The following is a 27,716-nucleotide window of genomic DNA, read 5'->3' as shown; positions in this document are numbered from 1 at the left end:
TTGGCACAAATGCCAACTTTTTTTGTTTTAACAAACTACATTTTTCCAAATTTTAAGCTGAGCATGTATTTAAAAATCAAATAGTCTCTCCCAAAACAGGAACTATTGGTTAACCATTTGGACAAAAATAAAAAGCACACACCTACTTCACACCATTACTTAAACATAAAAAGCTAAACTGTAAAAGTGTTCTTAGAAGATAATGCAGATAAATATTCTTGCAATCTTGGCAAAGAAAAGATCTTCCAAGAAAGATACACAACCTAGAAACCATAAAGGAAAGAAAAAACAAAAGGGCAGATATGACCATACAAAAATTCCAAACCATAAACACAGAAAATATTTTTAAGAGGATACAGAAAGGACTGGTATTTCTAATATACAAACAACTCCCAAAACTCAGTAAGACAAATAATCTGATTGAAAACCAAGTAAAAGCGCACAAACTTGCAATTTGCAGAAGATCCTAACATTTGGTCATCCTCTCTAATAATTACAAAAATCCTAACCAAAGCAAGGAGATGCTATTTCTCATTCATCAGACTGGTTAAAATTAAAAAGATCAACAATTATCTTGTTTTGGCAGATATAGGTAGAGAAAAGGGCACTGACAGACACTGCTGGTGGGAATGGCAGTTCAATATAGCCTTTCTGGAGGTCATTTTGGCAGTACCTATCAAAAATTTAAATGGTACCACCCTTTGACCCAGAATGAATTCTACTTCTAAGGATCAACAACAGGGAATGATTAAATTATAGTAGATCCATGCTTTGAAATGCAATGCACGATTAAAAAGAATGGAGCTGAGCTATATGCTTTAACATATAAAAATATACATGACAAATGAATAAGCACAGTACGTAATAAAAAGCATAAAAGAATATATACAAATTATCAACAGATTTTTGAAATGTGGTATGAATAAAACAAGACTATCATTTGGGGAGGGGGACACTAATTTTTAACTGTTTATTTTGCTTGAATCTTTGTTTTGTAACAGCAAACACTTCTATAATTTAAAACAAATGAAAAGGGATAAATAGATGGGCTTGGGGGGAAAAAAGATGGGCTTATAAAATACCATTTTAATTTGAAAGTTTTATAACAGGAAATTCAGTCCTAGCTACAGGCTTATGGCATCCATAAACATGCATGAAACACATGGCCAAATTGAAATGTCCCATGAAAGAGCTCAAAATTGACCCCATGTTGAAAAGTACAGCCATAGTCAAAAGGGCAAAGAAACTGAGTTTTTGGACTTTTTCCTCCCCCTAAAATTTCCCCATTTTGGGGGTAACTTTCTTATAGGTTGGGCCCACTTATTCTGCACTTCTATGGATGACATCTGATGGCACATTTAGAAACAGATTAAGTTCAGTTTTAAGAAAAGATACAGCGGGCGCCTGGGTGGCTCAGTTGGTTAAGCGACTGCCTTCGGCTCAGGTCATGATCCTGGAGTCCCTGGATCGAGTCCCGCATCGGGCTCCCTGCTCGGCAGGGAGTCTGCTTCTCCCTCTGACCCTCCCCCCTCTCATGTGCTCTCTCTCATTCTCTCTCTCTCAAATAAATAAATAAAATCTTAAAAAAAAAAAAGAAAGAAAAGATACAGCATAGTGAAAATACTGGACTAGGTTAACCTGGGTTCAATGCCCAACTCCACCACTAACCAGCAATGTTTGTTATCTTGGACAAATCATTTCCCCTAATCTGGGCCTATAAAATAAAATAAAAGGAGTTTGATATGGATAATATCAAATATAGGCTCTTATTCAGCTCTTCTGTTGGACATGGAGAAGACTACCATTTTAAAGACACTGGTAATTTGCTTTGCTAGAGGTAGAGATTTGAATTAACTATGCAGGTAGCCTGCCTTTACTTTTAAAAAGCAAAAATCTAAAATACTCTATGTAAAAGGTTGTCATTCAAGTGATATCTACATCCCTCCAGACTATACTTCCTCTTAAGGATGGCCTTGCCAAGACAGTTAAGGAAATTTGAGGAGCAGGGAAATGGAGCCCCAGATTAGGTCAAAAGACTACAAGGCACTCTAGGTTGGAGGAGTCAAGCCAGCCCCTACAAAATATGGCAGTAGGTATAGATGTAAGGAGAGAGCCATCTATATCAATGATAACTGCATTTATCCAGGTTTATGCTCTTTTCTAATACTAATGTATCAAGGCTTACCCTGAGGTGCTGTCATACTGTAAGTCAACATGGATTATATACTAAACATACCATAGTGAATAATGCAGGATAGTCTTTTTAAAGGGCAATTTGATAATAAGTACCAAAAGCCTTTTATATTTTTGCATTCCAGTTCTAGAAATTTCTAAAGAAAGTAAACATAATGTCACAAAGACTTCTCATTCAGATGTTCTTAAGCTTCTTTCCTTTATTCAATACTTATTCCTACTGTGTGCTAGGAAGCATTGTTTAAAGATCATGGAAAACTAGAACTTAAAGGTTTGAAAATAGGGAATTGGTTAATAAATGATAAATCATGTACACAATAGAATATAATGCAGCCATCAGAAGTATTATATTGTCATATTACATTATGACAGGAACAGAGATCAATATATTAAGTGGGAACAGCAAATTTAAAAATACCATTTCTATACTGGTTTGGAGAAACAGCTTTAAAAAGACAATTTGGGGACAACTAAGGAAATGTGAATATGGACTGGCTATCAGATAATATTAAGGAAAAGAACAAATTTCCCAGGTGCGATAAAAGGTATTGTAGATATTGTAGGTCCTTATTAAGACATGCTTGCTGAAGGATTAAAGGATGAAATGTCACTTTTTTTTTTAAGGATAAAATGTCACTCTTACTTCATGTGCTTCAAAAAAATTAAACACACATATGTACATATAAATCAAATATAGCAAATTTTAACTATTGTTGGATATAGCTGGTGATATACTGATGCTCAATGTGCTATTCTTTCAGCATTTTTATTTATTTATTTATTTATTTTAAATTTTATTTATTTATTTGTGAGAGAGAATGAGATAGAGCATGAGAGGGGGGAGGGTCAGAGGGAGAAGCAGACTCCCTGCTGAGCAGGGAGCCCGATGTGGGACTCGATCCTAGGACTCCAGGATCATGACCCGAGCCGAAGGCAGTCACTTAACCAACTGAGCCACCCAGGCGCCCTCAGCATTTTTATGTTTAAAAATTTTCACAATAAAAAGTTGAAGGGAAGGTTATGAATTACATTTTTAAAGAGTAAAGTTTTGGGGAAAAAAGTATGCGTATGCTACACAGGCATAAAGAAAAGCCTTGGAAGAATATATTGTGTACCAGTATACTAATAATATTTATCTGAATGGCAGGAGATTTCTGTGCTTAATTGTGTTTTTTTTCAACAATAAGCTATGTATATCGCTATAATCATGAGAAACGTTACTTAAAGTCAGGAAAGCATTTTCAAACAAGAACTACAATAAAATGAACAAATGACTAATGTCCCACTCCCAAAGCATTCTTATTAAATGATTTTACAAACTTTAGAGAAGTATGCAAATAATATTACACAAGTAATAAACTGCTGTGTGAACATCACAGTTTTTCAATTTCTACTTACATGAGTCATTTATACCATTCTCACAGTATAAAAATTCAAGCAATTAATGGTAAAGATCATAGTGGGGAGGGGAATACTGAGTTAAAGTACTTAAGTATATCCCCTCATATCACACCTCCCCACTAAAAGATTTGAGGCAAAAATAAATGTTAAAGATGATCAGTTCAGGGGTGCCTGGGTGGCTCAGTCAGTTAAGTGGCTGCCTTTGGCTCAGGTCATGATCCCAGGGTCCTGGGATGGAGCCCCGCATCGGGCTCCGTGCTCAGTGGGAAGTCTGCTTCTCCCTCTCCCTCTGCTGCCCGCCCCCGCTTGTACTCTCTCTCAAATAAATAAATAAAATCTTAAAAAAAAAAAAAAGATCATCAGTTCGGGGGGGGGTGGGTAGGGAAAGGGTTTTTGTCTTATTATTCTCTGTATTCTTCAGTGTATTTTAAGTTTCTCAGAAAAAGAAATGCAATTACAGAAAAAGCTAAAGTTCCCCTTGACCACTCCTTCCAAATAATCAGTTTACCCTAGTTTTTAAAAAATATATAAATAGCACCATATAGTACATAACTATCTTGCAGCTTGCCAAGTATCTCCACATAAATAGCTGTATTAACTTATACCACTTGTGGGCAGTATTCTAAGACCATATTCATCCCTGTATTCTTGCCATGACTTGATATTACCTAATTATTTTTTTGCCAATCTAATGGTTAAAAAATATCTCACTTTAATTTGCATTTCTGGTATTTAGTTTGAGTATCTTTTCTTGTTACCAGTTTTAGTTCCTATTCTGGGAAAGCCTGTCCCTAATTTTCTACTGCTTTTATTTTTAAAATGTTACTCTTATCATTAAGATGGGAACACACCAACCAAAATGTTAATGATGACTGAATATTTTTGTGGGAGTAGGAATCTTTTCCCAAAATAAGAACACATTTTCTAGTTTTTCCTAAATTAATTCAGTAACAGAAACTAGAAAATGATAAAAGTGGGTGAAAAAATCCTTTTAGATGCAAGTAGTACTTTCAGGATACCCTATTATAGGAGCACATAACACTCTAGAGGAGCTCATAAAATCCAGCTTAAAGAAATAAACACATCTAAAGCACACGTCTTATTAAGAAATGAAATACTGCTTGAGGCTATTGATTCATTTGGGATACATTTAACTAATTTCATTTTTATAAAGCATTTTTTGAGTTCATGATGTACTTTTTTTCATGTATCTTGTTTAACCCCAACAAAATTCTGGGTTACATCCTTGACGACCTCCTATAAATGGCTATAGCACATTCTGTTCACCCCTCCTCATTGTACCGATCTCTCTTTTTTAAAGATCTTACTTATTTGACAGAGAGAGACACAGCAAGAGAGGGAACACAAGCAAGGGGAGTGGGAGAGCGAGAAGCAGGCTTCCCGCTAAGCAGGGAGCCCAATGTGGGGCTAGATCCCAGGACCCCAGGATCATGACCTGAGCTGAAGGCAGATGCTTAACGACTGAGCCACCCAACGACTGAGCCACTCAAGGTGCCCCGTACCAATCCCTTTGACTGTGATTTACAAGTCTCCTTCCCCTAGTAGACCATGCTACCCTCCCTCTCTCTAGTTGCTTATCTTTGAATTTCCAGTATCTGGCATTATTGAGTATGTCCTCAAATATTTGTTGAGAGAATGAGATATCATCACCCTCATTTAAAGGATGAGGAAACTAGCTCAGTGATGAAGTAATTTGCCAAGTAACATAGCTATTAAGTATTTATTTTACATAAATTACAATCGCCTTATCTTTGTAGTATACTATATAAACATTTTAAGTAATACATCATCTCACTTTAATGCTCACAGCAACTTATGAAGTAGGCTTTTTGATCACCATTTCCTAGGTGAGAATGAAACCTGAGGCACATACAATTCCTAGTTTATATGAAGTACAGCTGTCTCTTTACATACTTTATAAATCACTAATTGGGTATAGGAGCCTCTATCTTTATGTAGTAAACATCTTGGGGAATGATGGGGGGGGAGGGAGAGGATGGAAGGAAGAGAGGTAAAGCAATAGGATAGAGACTGAAAAATCAGTTATAGGTCCATCTTAAGACCATAAACTGATACTGTAGTGTCAACCACATGTGCCACTTTTGAAATCCAATCTTGGCCCAAAGGTTTTTCTTGATATTACCCTCCATTCATAGAAGACAACTGCAGGCTTTCTCACAGATCAGCAATCTCAAAGGCTGGGGATACAGAGCTAAGGAGAGCTTTGAAAAACAATAGACAGGTTATATCACACATGGACAAAGCAGGGGAAAAATGACAACATAAAGGAAAAGGCTAAGGAACTTTAAACATTATCTCAGTCCTTAAATGGACTGTGAGTTTCTCAAGTGAAGAAACCAACTCTCATTCATTTTATGTCCCTAGCTCCTTGTACTTAAAAACTCAGTAAATGGTTACTGAACTAAAAAGAGGTTAAGATGTGAGGAAAAAAAGATAATATTATTAATTTAAAAAACAATGGCTTTAAATTTATTGAGCACTTACTATGTGCCATATGCTATACTTCAGATAATATACAAAATGTTAAAAGGGATAATATTTACCTCTTTTCTAATCTGCTATATACGGTGCTACTCAAGTATGTTAACAGTGGTGATACTGATGACCATTAGGAAGACTCATTATGGGTTAAGGTTACTAAGGTTACAGCAGAACCTTGAACAGAACAAAGTTGAACAGTAGGGAGCTATGTAGAGGTAAGGAGATCAAGGCAACCAATGTATTACACGTCACCACAGAAGTGGATAAGACCATTTAGAGGTTATGAATGTGACTCCTAATGCTTGGCAAAGTGAAAAACTACTCTGGTGGAACACCCACTTATCTAGGGCCAGACAGAATCAGCCCCAAAATGATCAAAGTACAAACCCCTTTCCTCCCCACCACTGATGATCCCAACACAGACCTGAAGGGTCCAGACAGGCTTTGCTAACTGGCCATCACTTCACCACCGTGACTGCCCATCTCTGAGCTGTTGGAGGGGTTAAGTGAAATAGTATGTTAAAGAAATGACCATCGGCTGACCACACAGAGTGTACTAACAACGTACATTTCCCCATATAACCCCAATAACCCCACAAATAAAGTATTTTCCCCAGATGAGGCAACGGATAGGTTAACTTGCCCAATGTGACAGAACTATTAAGTGGACAGAAAAAAAATTAAAAATTCAGCACTTGTCCTACCCTTCTCATACAAACTGTATCACTGAGTAACCTTATAAAATTCCACCTAATATACAAAAACAAAATGACACAGTTAGAACATCACCATTTTGACATTCCCAATAAACTAATCAATCTAAGCTTAGGCAGAAATGGCTGTTAATATTAAAAAAAATTCAAGACATCATTACAACTTAACGAATGTTGTGAATAAACACACCACCGCCAATTCTTGCCAAAGGACATGAACCTGAATTTATAAAAGCCTCTGGATCCACTGTGAATTTGCAGGAAATATAAAGGACAGAGGAACTTGTAGTAACTGTACTGAGTATGCAATAAGCCAATTCAGTCTGTGGGAAACTCCACAGGTCAAATGGCCTGAGTTATTCAACAAATATAGTGTAAGGAAAACCAAGAAAGGGAAGTTACAGGTATTTAAAATACGCCAAGTTTTAAAAAGTAGATAAAGCAAATTATACTGTCCAGGGATGCACACTTGGATGATAAAACCAGAACAATACAAGTGATTACTATAAAGTCAGAAGAGCAGATACTTTCTGGAGAGGGAAGATGCTGTGATTGGGATGCGCACACGGAAGGACTTATGGTGTAACAGGCAAAGTTCTATTTCTTGAGTTGGGTTATGGTAACGAAAGTTACCTTAAAATACCTTAAAAGTTGCCTTAAAATAATTTATTAAACTGTAAATTTGTTTTGGTGTGGTTTCCCCTATCTGTATTCTATCTGTACAAAAGGAAAACATTTTAATCACATTAAAGCTGCTTACGTATGATAGGATTCTATTTGTATGAAATGCCCAGACTAGGCAAATCATGGAAATATCAAGTAATTAATGGTTGCCAAAGGCTGGGGTGGTTGGGAGAGAGAAGGGGAGTCACTACTAATGGGTACTGGGTTTCCTTTAGGGGTGATGAAAATGTTTTAAAATTGATGTGGTAATGGTTGTACAACTGTGAACACACTAAAAACCACTGTATGCTTTAAATGGGTGACTTGTATGGTATGGGAATTACATCTCAATAAAACTGTTTTAAAAAGTCTAAGACACCCCAGTTAAGCCAAGACACACTTTTAAAATAAAGCCTGGGGTGGAGCCCAAGATTTTGCATTTCTGACAAGTTCCCAGATGCTGCTGCTGTTGATCTGGGGACCACATTTTGAGAACCACTGCAACAAAGGATTTCAAAACTGCTTCTAGCTCAAAGCAGTACTAAACAGCACTGGAAAGTGTTTTACTCAGGGACTGAGAAAACAGTCCAGAAAAAAAAAAAAAAAAAAAAAGAACAGTTAACACTCTGCCAAGCATTGTTCTATTCTAACTGATTCCCTGACCATCAACATCAGCATCTCCTGGGAACTTGCTGGAAATGCAAATTCTCAGGCCCCTCCCAGACCTATAGGATAGGAAGCTCTGGGGCTGGAGCCCAGGATTGTTTTAGCAAGCCCTCTAGGTGATTCTGACGTTCCCTAAAGTTTCAGAGCTACTGTTCTAAGCACTTTATATGCATTAACTCAGCTAAATGTCTCTAAAACCCTATGACGTAGGTAACACTATTAGCATTTTACAGATTAAGAACTGTGGCACAGAGGTTAAATAATTTGCACAAGATGACAAATGGTAAAAAAAAAAAAAAAGTGGGGGGGGGGCTCAGAACTTGAACCTAGGGAGTCTGGCTCCAGAATCCATGTTCTTAATCACTATAAGATTAAGAACCTATAAGAACTCAATTGGCAGAATGCAATAATGAAGAATTAGTGGAGGAAAAAAAATGCAAGACCAGGAGAAATACGTCTCACTATAAACACAGGCAAATAATAAAATAATTACAGCAAATAATGTTATCATTAAAAAAGCAATCTTCCAAAAGCATGCCAAAACATAAGCAAATACAATATATTCCAGTATTTCCAGAGCAATTATCTCAGGTATCTAATTATAAGGACTTAAAATCTGGGTTATGCTAAAGACGGTACATAAATTCATGGCAGTTATGTTCACATTTACCAATCTTTAAAATCTAAATGATTATACTAAAAGGTCACTCCAGAATAATTTGAATCTCCCTACTCCTAGTCCCTTTTAGTCACTATACTGTCAGAATCTAGGGGTTGAAAAAGAACTTTCACATTCCTCTAGTCCAATCAGCAATCCAGACTGAATCATCTACAATACTGATCTCCATTTAATATTCATTAAGAAGCTAAAACAAATTCCAACTTTTTATAAAATCACATTCTGGGATCAATCCATGTCACCACTGTAATTTTTAAGCCAAATGATTAAAAACTTTTTAAGGGCACTAAAATGTGAAAACACTCAGTATTAACAGCCCAAACAAAACCTACAGTTGTTTTACTCATAGAGAGCCACTCTTTCACACTATCTGAAAGCATTTCTATAACCAGAAGACCAAGCTGGTTAACAAGTACATCAAGTTTTAGCAACTCAACCCCTATGACACATCAAATGAGAGGGCTTCCAAAGAATCTTCTGAGCTGAATTATCCCTGACATTAACATATAAACATCTGGTAACCAGTCATTGAGGAAACAAGTCAGAGAACAATACAGCAAAACACCCAGAGCCCAAGTACTTGGGACTATCAACCTTATAGATAGTGAGATCATTGCAAAGCAGCCTGATATGGTTACAGCTACACATCAGATTTTAACAACTTAATGTTAACAGCAGGAAATGTAACCTGGAATGTGAAGGGCACACATTTTCAAAGCAACCAAGTTTGGCATTTCAATAATACTTTGAACCCATGGTTGAAAACACAACAAAAGAGAAAAAAACCAACAGCATTTCCATTATAAACTTGTAGCTGTTAAGAACTCTGGAAACAATTCAAATATTGAAATGCCTACTGCATAAAGCTCTGTTCCAAAAATCTAGTTACCCCAGATTCAAAACTCTGGATTAGAAGGTGTAGTGACCTTGTTCAAACTTCCCAATAACTACAGAAAACTGAAGACAGGAGTAAATATCTAACCATGATATTCAATGCTCAAAAATTTTTTGTTGAATGAATGGACTTCACTGGAATTCCCAAGAAATCACTTCTTTTAAATAGTCACTTTTCAACTAGCAATCTGATTTCTCCATTAATGAATAAAGAACTGAAAACCCTGAATTCATGATCCACAGCACTGGTGATTCAAAATCATGTTTCATCTAAATACCTCAAAAACTTTCATTCATGATGACCTCTACCCTCTCTCAACTTGGAATCGCTCTCATTTTAAAGGTAGGCACAAGTGGCCTTGCTCTGCCCACATTTGTGCTTAAGTCAAAGGCTGGCTGGAGCCTGTATGTCCAACTTCCATTCCCAGGTTTTGACTATGGAAGGGACATACAGTAGATGCCCAGATAAACAATTCTGCACAAGGAAAGAAATGAACAGTTTAAAGGACTTTATGCCGTGGATCACCATTTCCAAAAGAAATAAAATGAGGGGCGCCTGGGTGGCTCAGTCGTTAAGTGTCTGCCTTTGGCTCAGGTCATGATTCCAGGGTCCTGGGATCGAGCCCCGCATCGGGCTCCCTGCTCAGTGGGAAGCCTGCTTCTCCCTCTCCCACTCCCCCTGCTTGTGTTCCCTCTCTCGCTGTGTCTCTATCAAATAAATAAAAAAATCTTAAAAAAAAAAAAAGAAAATGAAAAATAACAACAGAAAAACTATGGCTGCATATTAATAGCTGAAAATCAGGATGTAAGTGGAAGCTCTCAAAAATTTAGTACTGCCATTTCAAAAATTGTATTATAGTCAAAGAACTCATCACTAAGTCTTAATAGCTTAGAAGTTATGGGTCAGAGCAGCTGAGATACCAACATCAAAAGAATAAAAAGCAACATTGTAAGATAGTATAAAAATAACTAAACCACCTAAGGAAATTGAAACCATGAAAAATCCCAAAGGCATACTTAGGTCATTATCTAGGAAACATTAGCTTCTTCCATAAGGAGGCCTACTTTTCATGTGGAGCAGTAAGCAGGGCCAAGACATGGAACCGAGGTCAGGTATCAATTAAATCAGACTCTGCCACAAAAAAGGGAATCCATGACTAGTTATTTTGGGATAGTGCCTAGGCCAGCAGTATCAACTCCCAACTGGGATACAGGAGATTATTGCCTTTGTTCTATTATAATGGGGGTCCTCCAGGGTCTTTAACGTAACTAAGAACGGGTTAGATACCACTTCTGGGATACCATCACCAAATGTGATGGAAGTTGCAGAACAATTTCTTCAACAAATAAATCAGAAGAATAAAAAAGGGAGGGAGCCTGCAGATTAAAATAGACTTAAGAAATACACATCAATCCACCTTTGTGATAAATGGATTTTCTTTGGACCCTAATTCAAACTAAAATATGAACATGAGCTTCATATTTGCTATCTTCAAAAATCACTGTGAATTTTTTGAGTTGTGATAATGGTTTTAAGGTTATGTTTAAAGAGCCCTTCTCTTTCAGACATATAAATATTTTGCAAGTAAAATATGACAGCAGGGGTTTATTTGGCGCCCCAGCAGGGGTTTATTTCAAAATAATGGGTGGGGGCAGTTGGTAGAAGTACAGATGAAGCAGAATGCCTACAAGCTGGTAACTGTTAAAACTGGTGATGGAGGGGCACCTGGGTGGCTCAGTTGGTTAAGCGGCTGCCTTCGGCTCAGGTCATGATCCTGGGGTCCTGGGATCGAGCCCCACGTCTGGCTCCCTGATCAGCAGAGAGACTGCCTCTCCCTCTCCCTCTGCCTGCCACTCTGCCTACTTGTGCTCTCTCTTTCTCTGTCAAATAAATAAAAATCTTTAAAAAAACACCCACAAACTGGTGATGGATACACAGGGGGATCATTATACTATCTGATTTGTGTGTGTTTGATATTTTTCACAACTCTGAAAAAGAATTGATTAGACATAATATCTTGCAATTTTATTTTTTGAATGGTGCTTTAGGGTGATTTAAAAATCATGTACAGATGGAATTTATTTAAACAATAACACGAGAAGCAGCCAATGCCGCATCAGATCCAAACAATGAAAGAAACCAAAGTAGCTCAATTACAGAATGGAAATACATATCCCCCCCCCCCCCATTCCAGGAAGTAAAATACAAATACTACCCAAAGATCTACAAAAACTAACCTAAAATCACAGCCAATCATACTCATCCTGGTGGGAAATCCCAACACTTCTCCAACAGCTTCCTGAACCTTCCTGACCAAGTTGGTCTGCTAGTTCCTCTGGAGTACTAACCCACTCAGGTCAGACTATTGGAGGACCTACAAAAAAAAAAGGTGGGGAGAAAAAGAAACATATTTATTAGGGTGTGGGGGAGTTTACCATTATATCAATGTTCAAACATGATCACAGTTATTATTTCTTAAGCAATAGCCCTCACATATCAATTTGCATTTTTAAGGACCTGCTTTAAGCAGTAACAAGAATTCAGAACCAACAGCCAAACCAATTATTCTATTCTGACATTTAGACAACACCCCTGAAAACTCAACTCAGTCCTCAACCCAAATGAAATGATAGGGGAAAGTAATTACAATTTTATATCCTCACTATAAATTGATACTAAGGCAATGTTAAATTTATTATTTTTTTGTGGGAAAAAAACATTAAAAACTACTTTTCACCTTCACACATGCTTTTTGGCCATAGTGGGAGACAACTGATAAACACCTGGGAAACTCAGGTTGAACTTTGTCACTGAACCTTAGACAACGCTTTTGACTGCTATTGCCACTCCTTCCTCTCTTGTTAGAGACCTACTAGAATAAATTAAACCTTTTAGGTCACACCTAGATTATCATTCCCAGGTTTATTCTAGTTCTGAATGACAAGAATCAAATTAAGATTTAATTTCTGATTCACTGCTTGACCCACCGTAAAGAACTCCAAGGCAGTATCTCAAAACAGTGATCTCCTGTCCTCCAATGAAAAAGGGAATATTCTATTACCTCCAAAGCACTTTAAGTTGAACAAAGCAAACCCTAAAGCTCAAAACTGGTGTCCACATGGTTAATTACCAGATGGTTACCCATGGTAAATCTTTAATCCTAGGTAAATTTTTCACCATCATATTCCTATTTCAAGCCCCATCACCTGGCCAAGGTAATAGTAATAGATGAAAGTGTTCAGTTTAATATTGGTCTAATCAAAATATTAACAGTAAGAAAAACTACCTCCAAACTGAATACACTCACTTCTATTTAAAAAGAATGCTGAAAAATATAAAATGGCAAAACACAACAGGAGGTGGTGTATTAAAGAACTGGCAGTAATTCGTTATGGGAAAGAAGCCTGGTATTCCAAACAACTTTCCTAAATTCTCTCAGATAGGAATTACCCTATGTAGGTATAGCCAAATAGCAGATCCCCACAGTGATCTGAGGAACCAAAGAAAGGAGGTAGGGGAAAAGCAGTATGAACACCTGAAAACTAGCTGGCAGAAGTTCCCTTGATTACTGTGGAAAGCATGGCAACGAATTTCATCTTTGAGTGAATAATAGGACAAACTCTTTTTGAAGCATTGGAAAGAGGGAGTAGGCAAGGGATGAGGCATCCCTTCTAAAAGGCACCTGGGTGTGGTTCTTGACAGGAACCTTAGGGCCAGTGGTCATTTCAAGATAGTGACTTTGCACTAAAATTCCTAGACTAGTTGATTAAGACAGGTGGGAATCACAATCAAACATCATGAACCACTGGAGATAAAGAATTTGGCCCATGAGGAGGAAAAAACTACAAAAATGACAGGGCTGGCCTAGAAATACACACTAAAAACTTAGAGGAATAAAAATCTCTTATTCTTTCCCAGATCATAAAACTACCATATGACACAGATCCATCTTCCAACCTATTCTTATACCTAGAAAAAGTAACAATTTATTGTGTGCCTACCATAAGCTGGGCACTTTACAAATTGTCTAATTCTAGCAACTATAAGCGCTACTACCCCTATTATACAGATGAAAAAACTGAGAATCTGAAAATTTGCCCAAGGTCACAAAGTTTGATGTGAACCCAAAGCACACAGTTATTTCCACCATACCAGGGTCCCTCCCTTGACTGGAGAATGTTGAGGTCTCCTCAATCTACGCAACATTGGGTTTAACAGAAAATGCCGAACATGTAATCTACAAAGAAAACAAATGATAGGGAATCATCTATAGTAATGGTGGAATGGGGGAAGGGAAGAGAAAAAAGTAGAACAGGGCAATGATTGAGAGTCAGAAGATAATCAAAACTATTTTATTTTCTAGCACATGGAAGACGGGAAATGTAGTGGAGCCTGAGAGGAGGGTATCTCCTCTCTAGGGGTTTCAGCTCTTGAAAAAAGAACACGGTGTGGGGGGATAAAAGAATTAAGTGAGAAACATGTTAAGAGGTGGTTAGCAGCAAAGATAGAGGTCCACAGACCAAGAGGACTCAGGAACTCAAAGCAAGGCAGGGAAAAGGGGCGGTTCCCGAGCCTGCAAAGAGGGATGGCAGGGGACAGAGAAGGACAAAAAGTTGGTTTACTGGAGAATTATCCTCTACAGCCTTTTCTTTAGTTTTTTTTTGGGGGGGTGGGGAAGGGGCGTTATGAGGAAGGGAAGGCTAAGAGCCCCAAGAACAAGAGGTCTGCAATCATCCAACCACCAACCCATTCACTGTTCCATCTAAGAGTGGTGGAGCAGTCTGCAAAGTTGCAGAAATCTGTCCTGTACTCGAATCAGGGTCATACAAACGTGAAGACCTGAGGAAACGGAAGGCTACTGTATAGTTCCGTCCACAAAGATGGAGTAAATGCACGAAACGGGAAAGGCTCTACTCAAGCCTTGCGTCAAGGGGACCAATAGAAGAGGGAGACAGGACTGGCTAAGGGGCTTGGGCCAAGCTCTTCCTTAGTAGGGCTGGGGAGGGGGTGACAGGGAAAGCTTTGCCTCCCCCTCTTAAATACGAGCCTCAAATATCCATGTGGATGAGGACAGAATTAGGGAAAAAGGGGGAGGAGCACGTCAGAGACACCAAAGCTTAACCCCTAAATCTCAGTTCAAAGACCAAGGCAGCTGGGAAAGTGGAGCCCACCTCAAGAAAAACTAGATTCATTTGGGCCGCTGAAGGGGCGGAGAACAGAGGCAGGCCTGAAAAAAGGTACTGGGGAGGGAACCAGTCGTCACAGGTTGGTCCCCTTTCCCCCCCCGCCCAGTCTAACCCCCAGCCCCACTCCCTAACTAACTCCAGGACTCCCTCCCCCCCTTCCCAACCCGCCCACTGCGGTGGCAACAACGGAGGCGTTGACCGATTGGTGGGGCAAAGGCGGGCCCACACGCGACCGAGGCCCGGGAAATGGTGTCGCCTCAAACAGAGACGGCGTGGTCTTTGCCTCAGGTTCGGCTTACCAGCACCTCGGTGTTTCGCCAACAGTCACCTCCTTAACGTCGGGTGCCTGGGAAGCGTCACAAACGCGGACAGCCAACACCTCAGTCTCGGGTCCTGGCCGGACAGACATCAGCTTCCGCCGCCATCTTAACAGCAGGCGGACCGACCCTAGTCACTGCCCCCCCTACCCCAAGCTACCTCCGCCACCGCCAACGGATCCCACGAGGACGTAACCCCGCTCGCGCGAGAACTCACCGGGCTAAGAACAGCACGAGCCGAAGACGCTGCTGCCGCCTCCGCGGCTGCTGCAGTCCGTAGCCGAACCGCAGCTGCCTCCGCGCGATCCCGCGAGAACCTCTTACCGGACGGGAAAAGCCTGAGCCCAGCCCTTCCCAGACCCCTCCTCCCACCAAAGCCGAAGTCGCTACGGCTCCGCTCTCACCCTACGCGAAGCGAAAAGCAAATGACGCACAACCTCACGAAGCACCGAGGGGCGGAGCCAACCTGCCGCCGCCGGCTCCCGCATGCGCCGAGAGAACTATCGCGATATTACGTTTTAGTCTCTGCGAGACCTTCGAATTCACCGCAGGATGCCGCCCGCGCCTCGCCTTTAGGAAACACTAGATCTCGCGAGACCTAGTGCACGCTCCTAAAAAGGAGAGAGGCGGGGTTTCATGAAAATGACTGGGAGTTTTTCGGGGGAAGGGAGGAACCTCCCGTCCTGCAGGGATCTCGGCTACCACGAGGTTTCCGACCCACTGCGGAGCTTGCTGCCAAACCTCGCGATGACACAGCTCAGCGCCAAATCTCGGCCATGTCCTGAAAACTGCCTCCGCCCCCGATCTAAGGTGTCTAGAGCCTAGTGCTTGAGGAAAATTTAAAAAGTCAACCTGTTTATTCTCACGCTTCCGGGCAGAGCTGTACCAATTAGCCAAACTCCGTTCTGGAAGAGGAGCAATGGGTCTCCCATTGTTACCTGCCTCCAGTAATCACATATTATCCTGGACTAACACATAAAAGACGTTCAGTCTCACAATAAGCTCGCAAATGCAAATGAAAACAATGACATAACAATTTTTGCCCATTAGATCGGGGAAAAAAATCTTTAAGACATAGTATCCTGACTCCTTCCCTCGCCGCACTGCAGGCTAAACTGAATCCATCTTAATGTAACGAAGGGCTCACTCTATCGTTAGTTCTAGCTCTAAAGCCACTAATTTTTAACTCCTGACGCTTTACCTTGGCATAACCAAAAGATCCAATAAAGTGGTTTTCGCCAAACAAAGGAGTCTGTCCTCAAAGGAAAATTCAAGCTGGGGGTGGGGGGGGGTTGCGTGCTTGCAGTTTTTAATATGGCAGTTTTTCCACGTCTAGCCAACAATGTTTCTCCAATAAATCTTGGATCCAATCTGGCTCGATTTGTGGGCTTTTCTATTCTAATGCATTGTTCTGTCTATTCTAATTTAAATATTTTTCCTTTAGAGTACATTTTAATAGCTGGTAGTACAAATACCCCCATCTTTACTTATCTTTTAAAATATTTTCTCGGTTATTCTTAGCCATCTTTTTTCTGGATGAACTTTAGAATCATTAAGTTCCAAAAACTTGGCATATTTATTGAAATTTCATCAACTGTATAAATCAACATATGAAAAATGGGCATCACTACAAAATTGAGCCTTCTTATCAAGAAGCATGGTATCCCTTCTCCATGTATGCAAACATTCTTCTATTATATACCTCAATAAAGTTTTGTAGTTCTAGGTTTTTTTTTCATTTTTCTTGCTACTGCGAATGGGGTTATTAATATTAAATTTTTGAAATGCTTATTGCTTATAGATATTTCATATTTGCCTATTTACTTTTGTAATCGGACAAATAAAAAATATGTTCAATTTCACTGGTAATCAGAGAAATGCAAATGAAAACAATGACATACCATTTTTTGCGCTTCAAATTGGCCCAAATTATCAAAGATTGATAATAATTCATGTTGGCACAACTGTGAAAAAATGGGCAATATTGCACAACATTGGAGAGTGTAAATCAGTATAGCCTTTTGGGAAGGCAATTTGGACAAATCTATCAAAATTCAAAATGCATATACACTTTGAGGAGCGATTACTCTTCTAAGAATTTCTCCTACGGAAATACTCATACATGTGCATGAAACGTATATATACAAACCCATTCATTATAGCATTGCTTGTAATAGCCCCCTTCCCCCCCTTCAAAGGGAAACAAGCTAATGTACATCAATCGGGAAATGGTTAAATAAACTGTAGTACAATCGTACAATGCAGCTGTTTATAAATGAGATAAATTTAGATTCCCTGATATATGAAGATCTACAAGACATATTAAGTTTTTAAAAAGCAATTAGTCGAAATGAATGTTTGTGCGTGTGTGTGTGTAGTACCATTTAGATACCAAAACATACATATACAACACCTAGTAGTTACCCGCGAAGCCTGCCTGCCGGCCCCTCACCTTCCCCCTCCTCTGAGGCCGCCTTCCGAGAACCTGTGAGAGAAACGCCGAAGGCCCGGCCTCTACTCCCTCGCTAGGGCCACTTGGCCACGACTAACGCCGGTACCTCGCATCCCCACTGTCAGCACTGTCAGCCGCTCTCCCGCCGCGCTGCCTGCCGCCCCGCTGCCCCTGAAGATGCGGCTAGCTTTCTGCTGGCGCCGGCCGAGGCCTGGGGGAGGGGAGAGAAGGCGGGGTTGAGGGAGGGCTGGGGCAGGCCGCCGGGCCCCTACACCAGCCTCTCCGGCTGGCTCCCCAAGGCCGCCACCTCCACGACTCCGCGCAGAGTCCCGTGGGAGCAACCCTCCACGAGGAGCCGAGGACGGCCTCGCGAGCAGAGCCCGCCCCCTAGCCCGGGGGAAGACGCTCACCTCGGTGGCAGTAGCTCTGCGGGGCCCGCAGGAGCGCGCCGGGTCCGCGGCCCTGCTTCAGCCTTGCTCCCCTCGCTCGCCCTCCGCGAAAAACCTACCCCTCCGGCTCTCCTCACACCCGATCTGAGGCTCCACCCCCGCCGCTTGAGAAGCCCCGCCCCTGCCCCTCGGGAGGGCACTCCCTCCGTGGTGGAGCAGAGTCCCCTTTAGGGGCTGCGCCTGAGCTATTCCGGGTCCAACATACTCAACGGTAGAGGATAGTAGGGTCGCTAAGGAATTGGATTTGATTCGAGGCACGATGGGAGCCACTGAAGGGTGACGTGATTTGATTTGATTCACGTTTAAAAATTAATCTCTCCCGCAGCTTTGTGAAGAATGGGGGGCAAGAGGACAAGCAGGGACACGGTGTGGAGGGCTGGAGACGACGGGGACGCCAACTACAGTGAATCCCCCGGCAAACCCTTAGAACACTTACTCCAGGCACATAGTAAGCTCTCAACAAACATTCTCTTTATTGTTCTCCTTGGTATTATTTGGGGTGGTAGTGCAACTGGCAAAGAGTTTATAGAGGATTTGCACCTGTAAATGCATAGGAATAAAAAGAATTTTGTAGGAGATACCCCTAACTATTAACTGTGCTTCATCTGGGTTGCAGAATGAGATTAGAGGTGGAGAGGAGAGGGGAGCTTTGAATTGCAATTTTAGATACTTCGGTAAGGTTTGAATTTTTAAAAAAAAATCATGTATTAATTCAGTATTTTAAAGTATAAAGACAAAAGCACTATCCAAAGTACTCTTGAAACATAGAGGAAATAAAAACTGTAATTACACCTTCCAGTTTTAATTCTAACCCTACAGAACAGTGGTTCATGCCCCGAATTGCGAATCTGATGAATGGATCCACTGCCCGCCAAATATATATTTACACAAAAATTTTGTGTATGATCTCGGCTTTATGGAGGCCCCTTTTGAGAGAGATTGATCCATATTTTTACAGTGTTATTTTTAATGGGTGAGTGTTACTCCATTAATGTTAATTATTTAACCAAGACTCCATGTTTAGGTCTTTTTTTTATTAAAAGAAATACGGACATGAACTTTGATGTAACTAAATACGTGCATATTTCTAAGATTTCTCTCAAGAAGAAATTTGTAGAAATGGAGTAGATAGGGTCAAAAGGTCACTACTCCCAAAAAACACATGACAGGCTTTCCAGAACAGTTGTAACAATATAAAGTCCCACCAGAAATATGTAAGAATTCCAGTTTATTTGGATATTCCCATATCCTCACCAACACTATTATAGTCGTCAAAAAACTTTTTAATTTAGTAAGGCCTTTGACTCCAATTCCAATATCTCACAGCATCTGCATTAATTCTAATAATCCATGGGCTCTACACCTAGTTTTAACCCCCACATTTCTACTGTTAATTCCTAGGCCCCATAAAGTCTAGTTTTCCAACTCCTAATTCTAAAATCCCACATACCCCACGATCTTCATTATAATTTCAATCTGTAGCAGTCTTCAGTTTTCTTGCCAATTGCACTCCTTTTATAGTCTTAATTCCAACCATCATCCCCCTACACACACACACACACACACACACACACACACAACTTCTATTTCTTATTGTAGAATATTCAGAAAATATATGAAAGTATAAAGAAAATACCAAAAGATAAAAAACTTGTAATGCCACCACATGGAGAGATCCACTATTAATGCTTTAGTTTTGTCCTCCCAGCCTTTTACTATGCATTATATATGTATTTATAGTTTTAAACAAAAATATTATCATAGCATGTGATTATTTAATAACCTAGTAAATATTTGCCATGTAATTAAGTATTTGTCTATAACATTTTATTTTATAACATCATTTTAATGACAACATGAAACATTCCTTTCTTTAACATGTAATTAGTTTTGTTTTTGTTCTTTTTTTCATTTTAAAAAGGTTTTCCTAATTACACATGAATGAGTACATTATTGCAAAACAAACAGATGAATTTAAAGTTCCTCTTACATTCATGTACACATATAGAAATACATAGCTTTGTTTTGTATTTTTTACTTTTTAAAGATATAAATGGCACCTTATTTTGTGTATTGTTCTGTTAATTGCTTTATTCACTTTCCATGCTTGAAGATCTTTCCATGTCAGTATATATAAATCTATGTCATTTATTTTATGTACTGTATAGTATTCCATTGACTGAGTGTACTATAGTTAACTATTGATACAGTCACCTATTGATAAATATATATTGTTTTCAATCTTTATTAGAGTGTTATTTTTTCTTACTATTAACAGTGCTGCAGTGAAAATCCTTATGCATACATTTTTTGTGCATATGCTAAAATATTTCTGTAAGACAAATATGGAAAAGTGAAATAGGTAGCTCAAAGAAAGCACATTTTGAAATTTTAATATTTAATGCCAAATTGCCTTGTAGACTAATTCAGTTTACACCTCCACCAGCAGTGAATAAGAATAACTATTTCCCTAAATTTTATCCAATTGTTTTTTAAAAATTTTTTATTTAAATTCAATTTAGTTAACATATAGTGTATTATTAGTTTCAGGGGTAGAATTTAGTGATTCATCAGTTGCATATAACACCCAGTGCTCATTACATCAAGTGCCCTACTTAATGCCCATCACCCAATTACCCCAGTCCCCCACCTACCTCCCCTCCATCAACACTCGTTTGTTTCCTTTTTTTTTTTTTTTAAAGAATTTATTTATATGACAGAGAGAGAGAGAGAGCACAAGCAGGGGGAGCAGCAGAGGGAGAGGGAGAAGCCGGCCCCCACTGAACAAAGAGCCAGATGCAGGACTCAATCCCAGGAACCCAGGATCATGACCTGAGCCAAAGGCAGACGCTTAACTGACTGAACCACCCAGGCACCCCTCAGTTTGTTTCCTATAGTTAAGAGTCTCTTCTGGTTTGCCTCCTTTCTGTTTTTATCTTATTTTATTTTTCCTTCCCTTCCCCTATGTTCATAGTACACACACACACACACACACACACACACACACACACACACACATAGGACTATTACTCAGCCATCAAAAAGAATGAAATCTTGCCATTTGCAATGACATGGATGGGACTAGAGGGTATTATGCTGAGTGAAATAAGTGAGTTAGAGAAAGGCAAATACCATATGATTTCACTCATATGTGGAATTTAAGAAACAAAACAGATTAACTAATTGTTTGAATATTTTGCCAATGTGATGGGTGAAAAATGTCTCATTATTTGCATTGATTGTTAGTGAGGTTAAGGGACAGTTTCATATGTTTGTTGGCTACTTGCTTGTGTTTTTTTGTGACTTGCCTGTTCATATCTTTTATCTGTTTTCCAGTTGGATTGTTTGGCTTCTTGTTATTGAATTATGTAGTCTGGATGTAAGTTTTTGTTACATGTGTGGGAGATGTTTTGCAGACTTCTGCTTATTTTTAAACTTTGCTCATGGGGTCTTTCTGGTATAGATGTTTTAAATGTTGATGTATTCAGATTTACCAATAATTTCTTTTATGGCTTTTGCATTTTGAATCTTGCATGAGAAGACCTTTCTACTCCAAGATTAGGAACATTGTTCTGTATTTCCTTGTAATATTTTAGAATTTTTTATGTTTGGCTCTTTAATTATCTGGAATTTTTTGGTAAATATTTTTCTAAGTCATTAAATATTCTTACAATATTATGCTTAATAGATGACTATTATTCCCTTGTAATACCAATTACTTACTAGTATTTTTCATTAGGACTTAAACATTTATTCAACAGATCATTATTTCCCTTTATCAAAAATCAAATGCCTAAGTATATATATGGGTTTAGACATAAATCATCAGTTCAATAGTCCTAAAATCCATACCAGCATCAATACCACATATTTTTAAGCACTTGAGCTTTAAATTATTATTTCATATCTGCTAGGTAAGCCCCTCTGTCTTTTTTTCCCCCCAAAATTTCTTGACTATTCTTGTGCATTTTCTTTCCCAGATGAATTTGAAAATTAGCTTGTAAAGTTCTATAAGAATTTCTATTGGGCTTTTGCTTGAAAAAGTTTATTTCTTCAAATGGGTGTAGGATATTATATTTGACAAACCAGTCTTCTATTGCTATACAATCATGTTTCTTTCTTTCTTTTTTTATTATGTTCAGTTAGCCACCATATAGTACATTGATCACCAAGACAGCATGGTATTGGCACAAAAACAGATACATAGATCAGTGGAACAGAATAGAAACTCCGGAAATGGACCCTTAACTCTATGGTCAACTAATCTTTGGCAAATCAGGAAAAAATCATATTGTTTCTAATTGTCCACCGTTATAAGCAGTTCTGTAAAGGATATTCAGAAAAATCTTTGCTCACCACTATGATTATTCGACTGCAATAAATTTCCACAAGGCAAAATCACATCCACATTTTAGGGGCCCAGTGTACTTTAAGAAAGATTTTACCAATTTACATTCCCCTGGGGAGTATGGGTGAGCCATTTCTCTATCTCACTTGCATGACCAGGTCATTAAAGGGTTTTGAACCTTTGAAAATTTGATAGGCTATATATCTCATTGTTTTATGGATATAAAGTATTTTGTATTTTCTATTTTTGCATAACAAATCACAGATTTAGCAGTTTAAAACAATACCTTATTGTCTCACAGTTCTGTATGTCAGAAGTCTTGTGGGCTTGACTGAATTCTTGCTTAGGATCGTACAATGCCAAAATCAAGGTGTCCCCAGACTTGGCTTTTATCTGGAGGCTCTGGGGAAGAATCCATTTCCATATTCATTTAAACTGTTGTCAGGATTCAGTTCCTTGCTATTTGGTAGGACTGAGATCCCCATGCTCCCAGCTTCTAGAGGTCACCCACACTTTCTTCTTACTTATCCGTTTCCATCTTCAAGCCAGCAGTGGCACGTGGAATCCTTCTTTTGCTTAGAATCTCTCTGCCTTTCTCTTCTGCCACTAACCTGAGAAAACTCTCTGCTTTTATAAGGTTTATGTGATTAGATTAAAGCCATTGGGATAATCCAGAATCATCTCCCTATTTTAAGGGGGACTTTAATCTGCAAAATCCCTTTGCCAGGTAATGTAACATAATCACAGGTATGATCACATTCACAGTCTGGAAATTAAGGTGGGAAATCTGGGGAAGGGGACATTTTAGGATTTGGCCTACCGTAGATTTACTTTCCTTTTTTCAAACAACTACATGAATCATTCTGGTTGTAAAAGATTCAAATATCCCAGAAGTATTGAACATGGAGCAAAACACGAAAGACACCTTTCTTCTCACTACCACCTCTATTTGGAAGTAGCCCTTTATATATTTTGGGCATAACAGGATATCTTTTTTAACTGGTCACCCTACTTACCTTGCTTATCAGTTCTAATGGTTTTTACATTCACTCTCTTTGGTTTTCCAGGTAGATCATGACATCATCTGCAAATAATGATTTCCCCTCTGTATAATATTCATAATTCCTGTATGCATTTACTGGACATATTACGTTTTATTAAATTTCTAGAAAAATGTTAAATATAGAGGTAACAGTGGGCATCTCTGTTATTTTCCTGGTTTTAATGAAACTTCTAATGGAATGTTTCTCAAACTGATGTTCTGGATGATAATAGATTTTTATCTATTTTATTATGAACATTTTCAAACATACAGAAAAGTTGAAAGAATTTTACAGTAAATATCTGCATACCCACAACATAGATTTTACCATTAATGTTTCAATATACTTGCTTTATCATCTATCTATCCATCAATCAGTCTTATTTTTTGATGCATTTCTTTCTCTTTTAACTAGACTATAGAGGTTTCTCTGTTTTGTTGATATTTTCAAGGAACCATCTCTTGGATTTATTTTCCTATTCTACCATTTCCCCCCACTCTGTACTTAATAATTATTTTCAGCTTTTATACTTATTAATATATTCCTCTAGTTCTCTAAAGTTGATTTTGCTGCTTTCTGTGTAATGGTTTACATGAAATATGTGGTTTATTCATTTTCAGTCTTTCTTATTTATTTCTAAAAGCACAGAACTACCCTAAGATCCAGCAATTGCACTACTAGGTAGTTACGCAAAGAATACAAAAATACTAATTCAATGGGATACATGCACCCCAATGTTTATAGCAGCATTATCAACAATAGCCTAATTATGGAAAGAGCCCAAATGTCCATCAACTGATGAATGACTTAATGTATTCTTGACATTCTTTCTTTGTCCATGTATATATGTCTATCTCATTCTTTTAAACTAACCTCTGGAGCTGGCATTTATACAAAGTGCCTGGCCCATCACCATCTTTCTTTTTAATTCAAATATTTCAGAGAAGCCTTCCCTGACCCCCCAAAATTGGATCAGGGCACCCTGTAATACACTTTCATGATACTCTGCTATTTTCCTCCCCAGGTACCCAAGACAACTGTACAGTTGTGTGATTAATGGCTGTTCCTTGTCTCTGCCCCCACCCACCCACATACACCCTACACTAAACAGTGAACTTCTTGAGAGCAGGGCCCATGTCTTTTTTTTTATATTTGTACCCCAGCACCTAGCATAGTGCCTGGCAATTGTATCTTTTCAATAAATATTTTTTGAAAGACTGAATGAATAAAAAACTCTATGAGGCAAGTATTATGATTATGCCCATTTTAGTCACCCTATATGAAATCCCTTGAGGATCCTCAGAAATAAGTGGATGAGATAACACTTGATTATGGTTTCTTAATATGTCAATACTTAAAGATATACCTTATTTTTTAATTAGTTGCATGGGGTGGATGCTTCTTTGGATTGTTACTGAGTTTTCATTATAGAATACTAAAATGAACATCCTTGTAAATAGCTTTGCACATGTATGTACTCCTGTAAGACAAATGCCTGAAAATGGAATTGCTGCAATGGGTATGCACATGTTACAGTTGGATAAACATTGCCAACTCTCCCTCCAAAAGAGATTATATACATTTATATTCCTAGTACCAGAGTATGAGAATGTTTGTCCCCCATACCCTTGCCAAAGCTGTGTATTTTCCCTCATTTTATCTTTGCTAATCTGGTACAAAGTGATATGTCATTGCCTTCATTTTCATGCTTTTAACTTTTTGGTGAAATCAAGCACCTTTTAATTTGTTTCTTAGCCATTGAATTCTTCTTTTTTCAAATGTGTAGCCCGTTTGTGTTGCTTGCCCAGGTTTTTTATTGAATTTAGTATTTTCTTATTGATTTAGAATAGCTCTATTTATATTGTGGATAATAATACTGTGGCTTCCTGTCACAAATATTTTCCTTAGTTTGTTATTTGTCTTTTACCCTTGTAAATTTCTTAGAATATACAAATTTAAAATATTTTATATAATCAAATTACTGATTATTTCATTTGTAATAGCTGGCTTTTGTGCTGTACTTTGAAAAGCTTTCCCTACCTAAAGATTATAAAACTCTTTCTCTATGTTTTCTTCTAGCACCTTTATGTTTTTAATTTTTGCCTTTAAATACTTGTCCCATATTGGTTTTATTTTGATGTACAGTATGCATATAGGTTTCCAACTTTAATTTTTCCCAATAGCTACCATTATTTCTATATAATTGTTGAATAGTTGATATTTTATTCATTTGAAATCATACTAATCTGGATATTTTGGAGTCCATTTCTAGAATCTTCTGTTCCAATGGCTAATGATTAAGAGTGCAAACTTTGGAGCCAGGCTACCTGGGTTTGTGCCCTGCTCTGCCATTTACAGCTTGTACATCTGTAAAAAGGGGATAATAGTATCCACCTCATAGGGTTGCGATTACAAAAGTTTGTTTATGTACAGTAATTGGAACAGTCCCTGGCACATAAGAAGTACTGGTATTTTTGTAATATTTATTATTGTAGATTTTTATTATTGTTTTACCATTTTTCATAGTTATATGATCATATCATCTGCATGTAATATTTTTGTCACCTTCTTGTAGAATGACTTCTAAGCAACTTGAAAAATTTGCAGGTGACCTATAACAACTCTATTTATCCTCTACTCTTATATTTTATCCGAATTAGGCAGCTCAACTCTAGACAGTTAGGGAGGGAGAGGAGAAGAAAGGAGGGGATGAATAAAACCATCCCTATTCACAGATGACAACCCCAAATAACACACACACACACACGCACACACACACACACACACCCACACCTAGAACTAATAAGTGAATTTTTGTAGAATACGAGGTCAACACACAGAAGTCAATCACATTTCTTTTTTTTTCTTAATCTACTTTTTTTTTTTTTAAGATTTTATTTATTTGACAGAGAGAGACACAGCGAGAGAGGGAACACAAGCAGGGGGAGTGGGAGAGGGAGAAGCAGGCTTCCCGCCAAGCAGGGAGGCCGATGCAGGGCTCAATCCCAGGACCCCGGGATCATGACCCGAGCCGAAGGCAGACGCTTAACGACTGAGCCACCCAGGTGCCCCATCAATCACATTTCTATATACTAGCAATAAACGATACTATTTATAATAGTTTCAGAAAATGAAATACTTAGGGAAAAATCTAACAAAACATGTATAGGATCTATATGCTTAAGTCTATAAAATTCTGATGAAAGAAATTTCCAAAGGCCTAAATAACTGGACAAACATACCATGTTTATGGACTGGAACACTCAAAATATTAAGGATGTCAGTTCTCCCTAAATTCATCTATAGATTTAATGCAGTTCCTATCAAAATCTCAGCAAGATTTTTTGTAAATACAGATGCATTGAGTCTAAAATTCATATAGAAAGGCAAAGGAAGTAGAATACCCAAAATGATTTTGAAAAGATTAATAAGGTTGGAGGAGTCACATAACCTGATTTTAAGACTTATTATATAAGTACAGTAATCAAGATAGTGTGGTGTTGGTGAAAGGATAAATATATAGACCAATGCAACAGAATAGAAAATGCAGAAATAGACTCACACAAATATGGTCAATTGATTTGTGACAAAGGTACAAAGAATTCAATGGGAAAATGACAGTCTTTTCAGCAAATGATTTAGAACAATTGGACATCCATATATAAGAAATGAACGTTGACTAAAATCTCACACTTAATACAAAAATTGACTCAAAATGGATCACAGATCTAAATGTAAATCACAAAACTATAAGATTTTCCAAGGAAAATATAGGGCAACACCTGGAACTTTCTTATATTGCTGGTGAGAATGCAAAATGTTATAGCCACCCTGGAAAACAGGCAGCTTCTTATAAAGTTAAATATACACTTACCATATGACCCAGCAATCCCAAGCCCAGGTACTTGTCCTAGAGAAATAAAAACCTATGTTCATACAAAATCTGTACATAAAAGCTTTAAAAAGTGTTCTACTCATAATCACCAAAACTTGGAAACAACCCAAATATCCTTTAAGGGTTGAATGGATAAATAAATTGTGATATGGCCATCCAATGGAATACTACTCAGCAGTAAAAAGGAATGAATATGCAACAACTTGGATAAATCTCAGAACCATTGTGATGAATGAAAGAAGATGATTTCAGAATGTTATGTACTGTTTGCTTCCATTTATATGACATTTTCG

General features: G+C 38.3%; 1 protein-coding gene across 18 annotated transcripts in view; it reads right to left on the bottom strand.

Moving 5' to 3' along the window:
• Positions 1 to 18,209, bottom strand: part of HUWE1 (HECT, UBA and WWE domain containing E3 ubiquitin protein ligase 1) — a 165,086-nt gene extending 146,877 nt beyond the window's left edge. For 14 of the 18 annotated variants that reach the window (XM_081808803.1, XM_081808815.1, XM_081808816.1 and 11 more), the window contains exons 1-3: positions 18,099 to 18,209; positions 17,795 to 17,899; positions 11,971 to 12,107 (exon numbers count right to left, since the gene is read on the bottom strand). The gene's annotated coding sequence lies outside the window, so the exon portion shown is untranslated. Of the gene's footprint in view, positions 1 to 6,541; positions 6,608 to 11,970; positions 12,108 to 15,218; positions 15,372 to 17,688; positions 17,709 to 17,794; positions 17,900 to 18,098 lie in introns of those variants that run through there. The other 4 variants (XM_081808807.1, XM_081808806.1, XM_081808804.1 and 1 more) reach the window with 4 other exon arrangements.
• Between the last annotated feature and the right edge of the window lie 9,507 nt (positions 18,210 to 27,716).

The sequence above is a fragment of the Leptonychotes weddellii genome, chromosome X (genome assembly GCF_054177405.1).
Source record: "Leptonychotes weddellii isolate Sample4059 chromosome X, ASM5417740v2, whole genome shotgun sequence".
NCBI lineage: Eukaryota > Metazoa > Chordata > Mammalia > Carnivora > Phocidae > Leptonychotes > Leptonychotes weddellii.
This window is presented reverse-complemented; position numbering and strand designations above follow the sequence as displayed.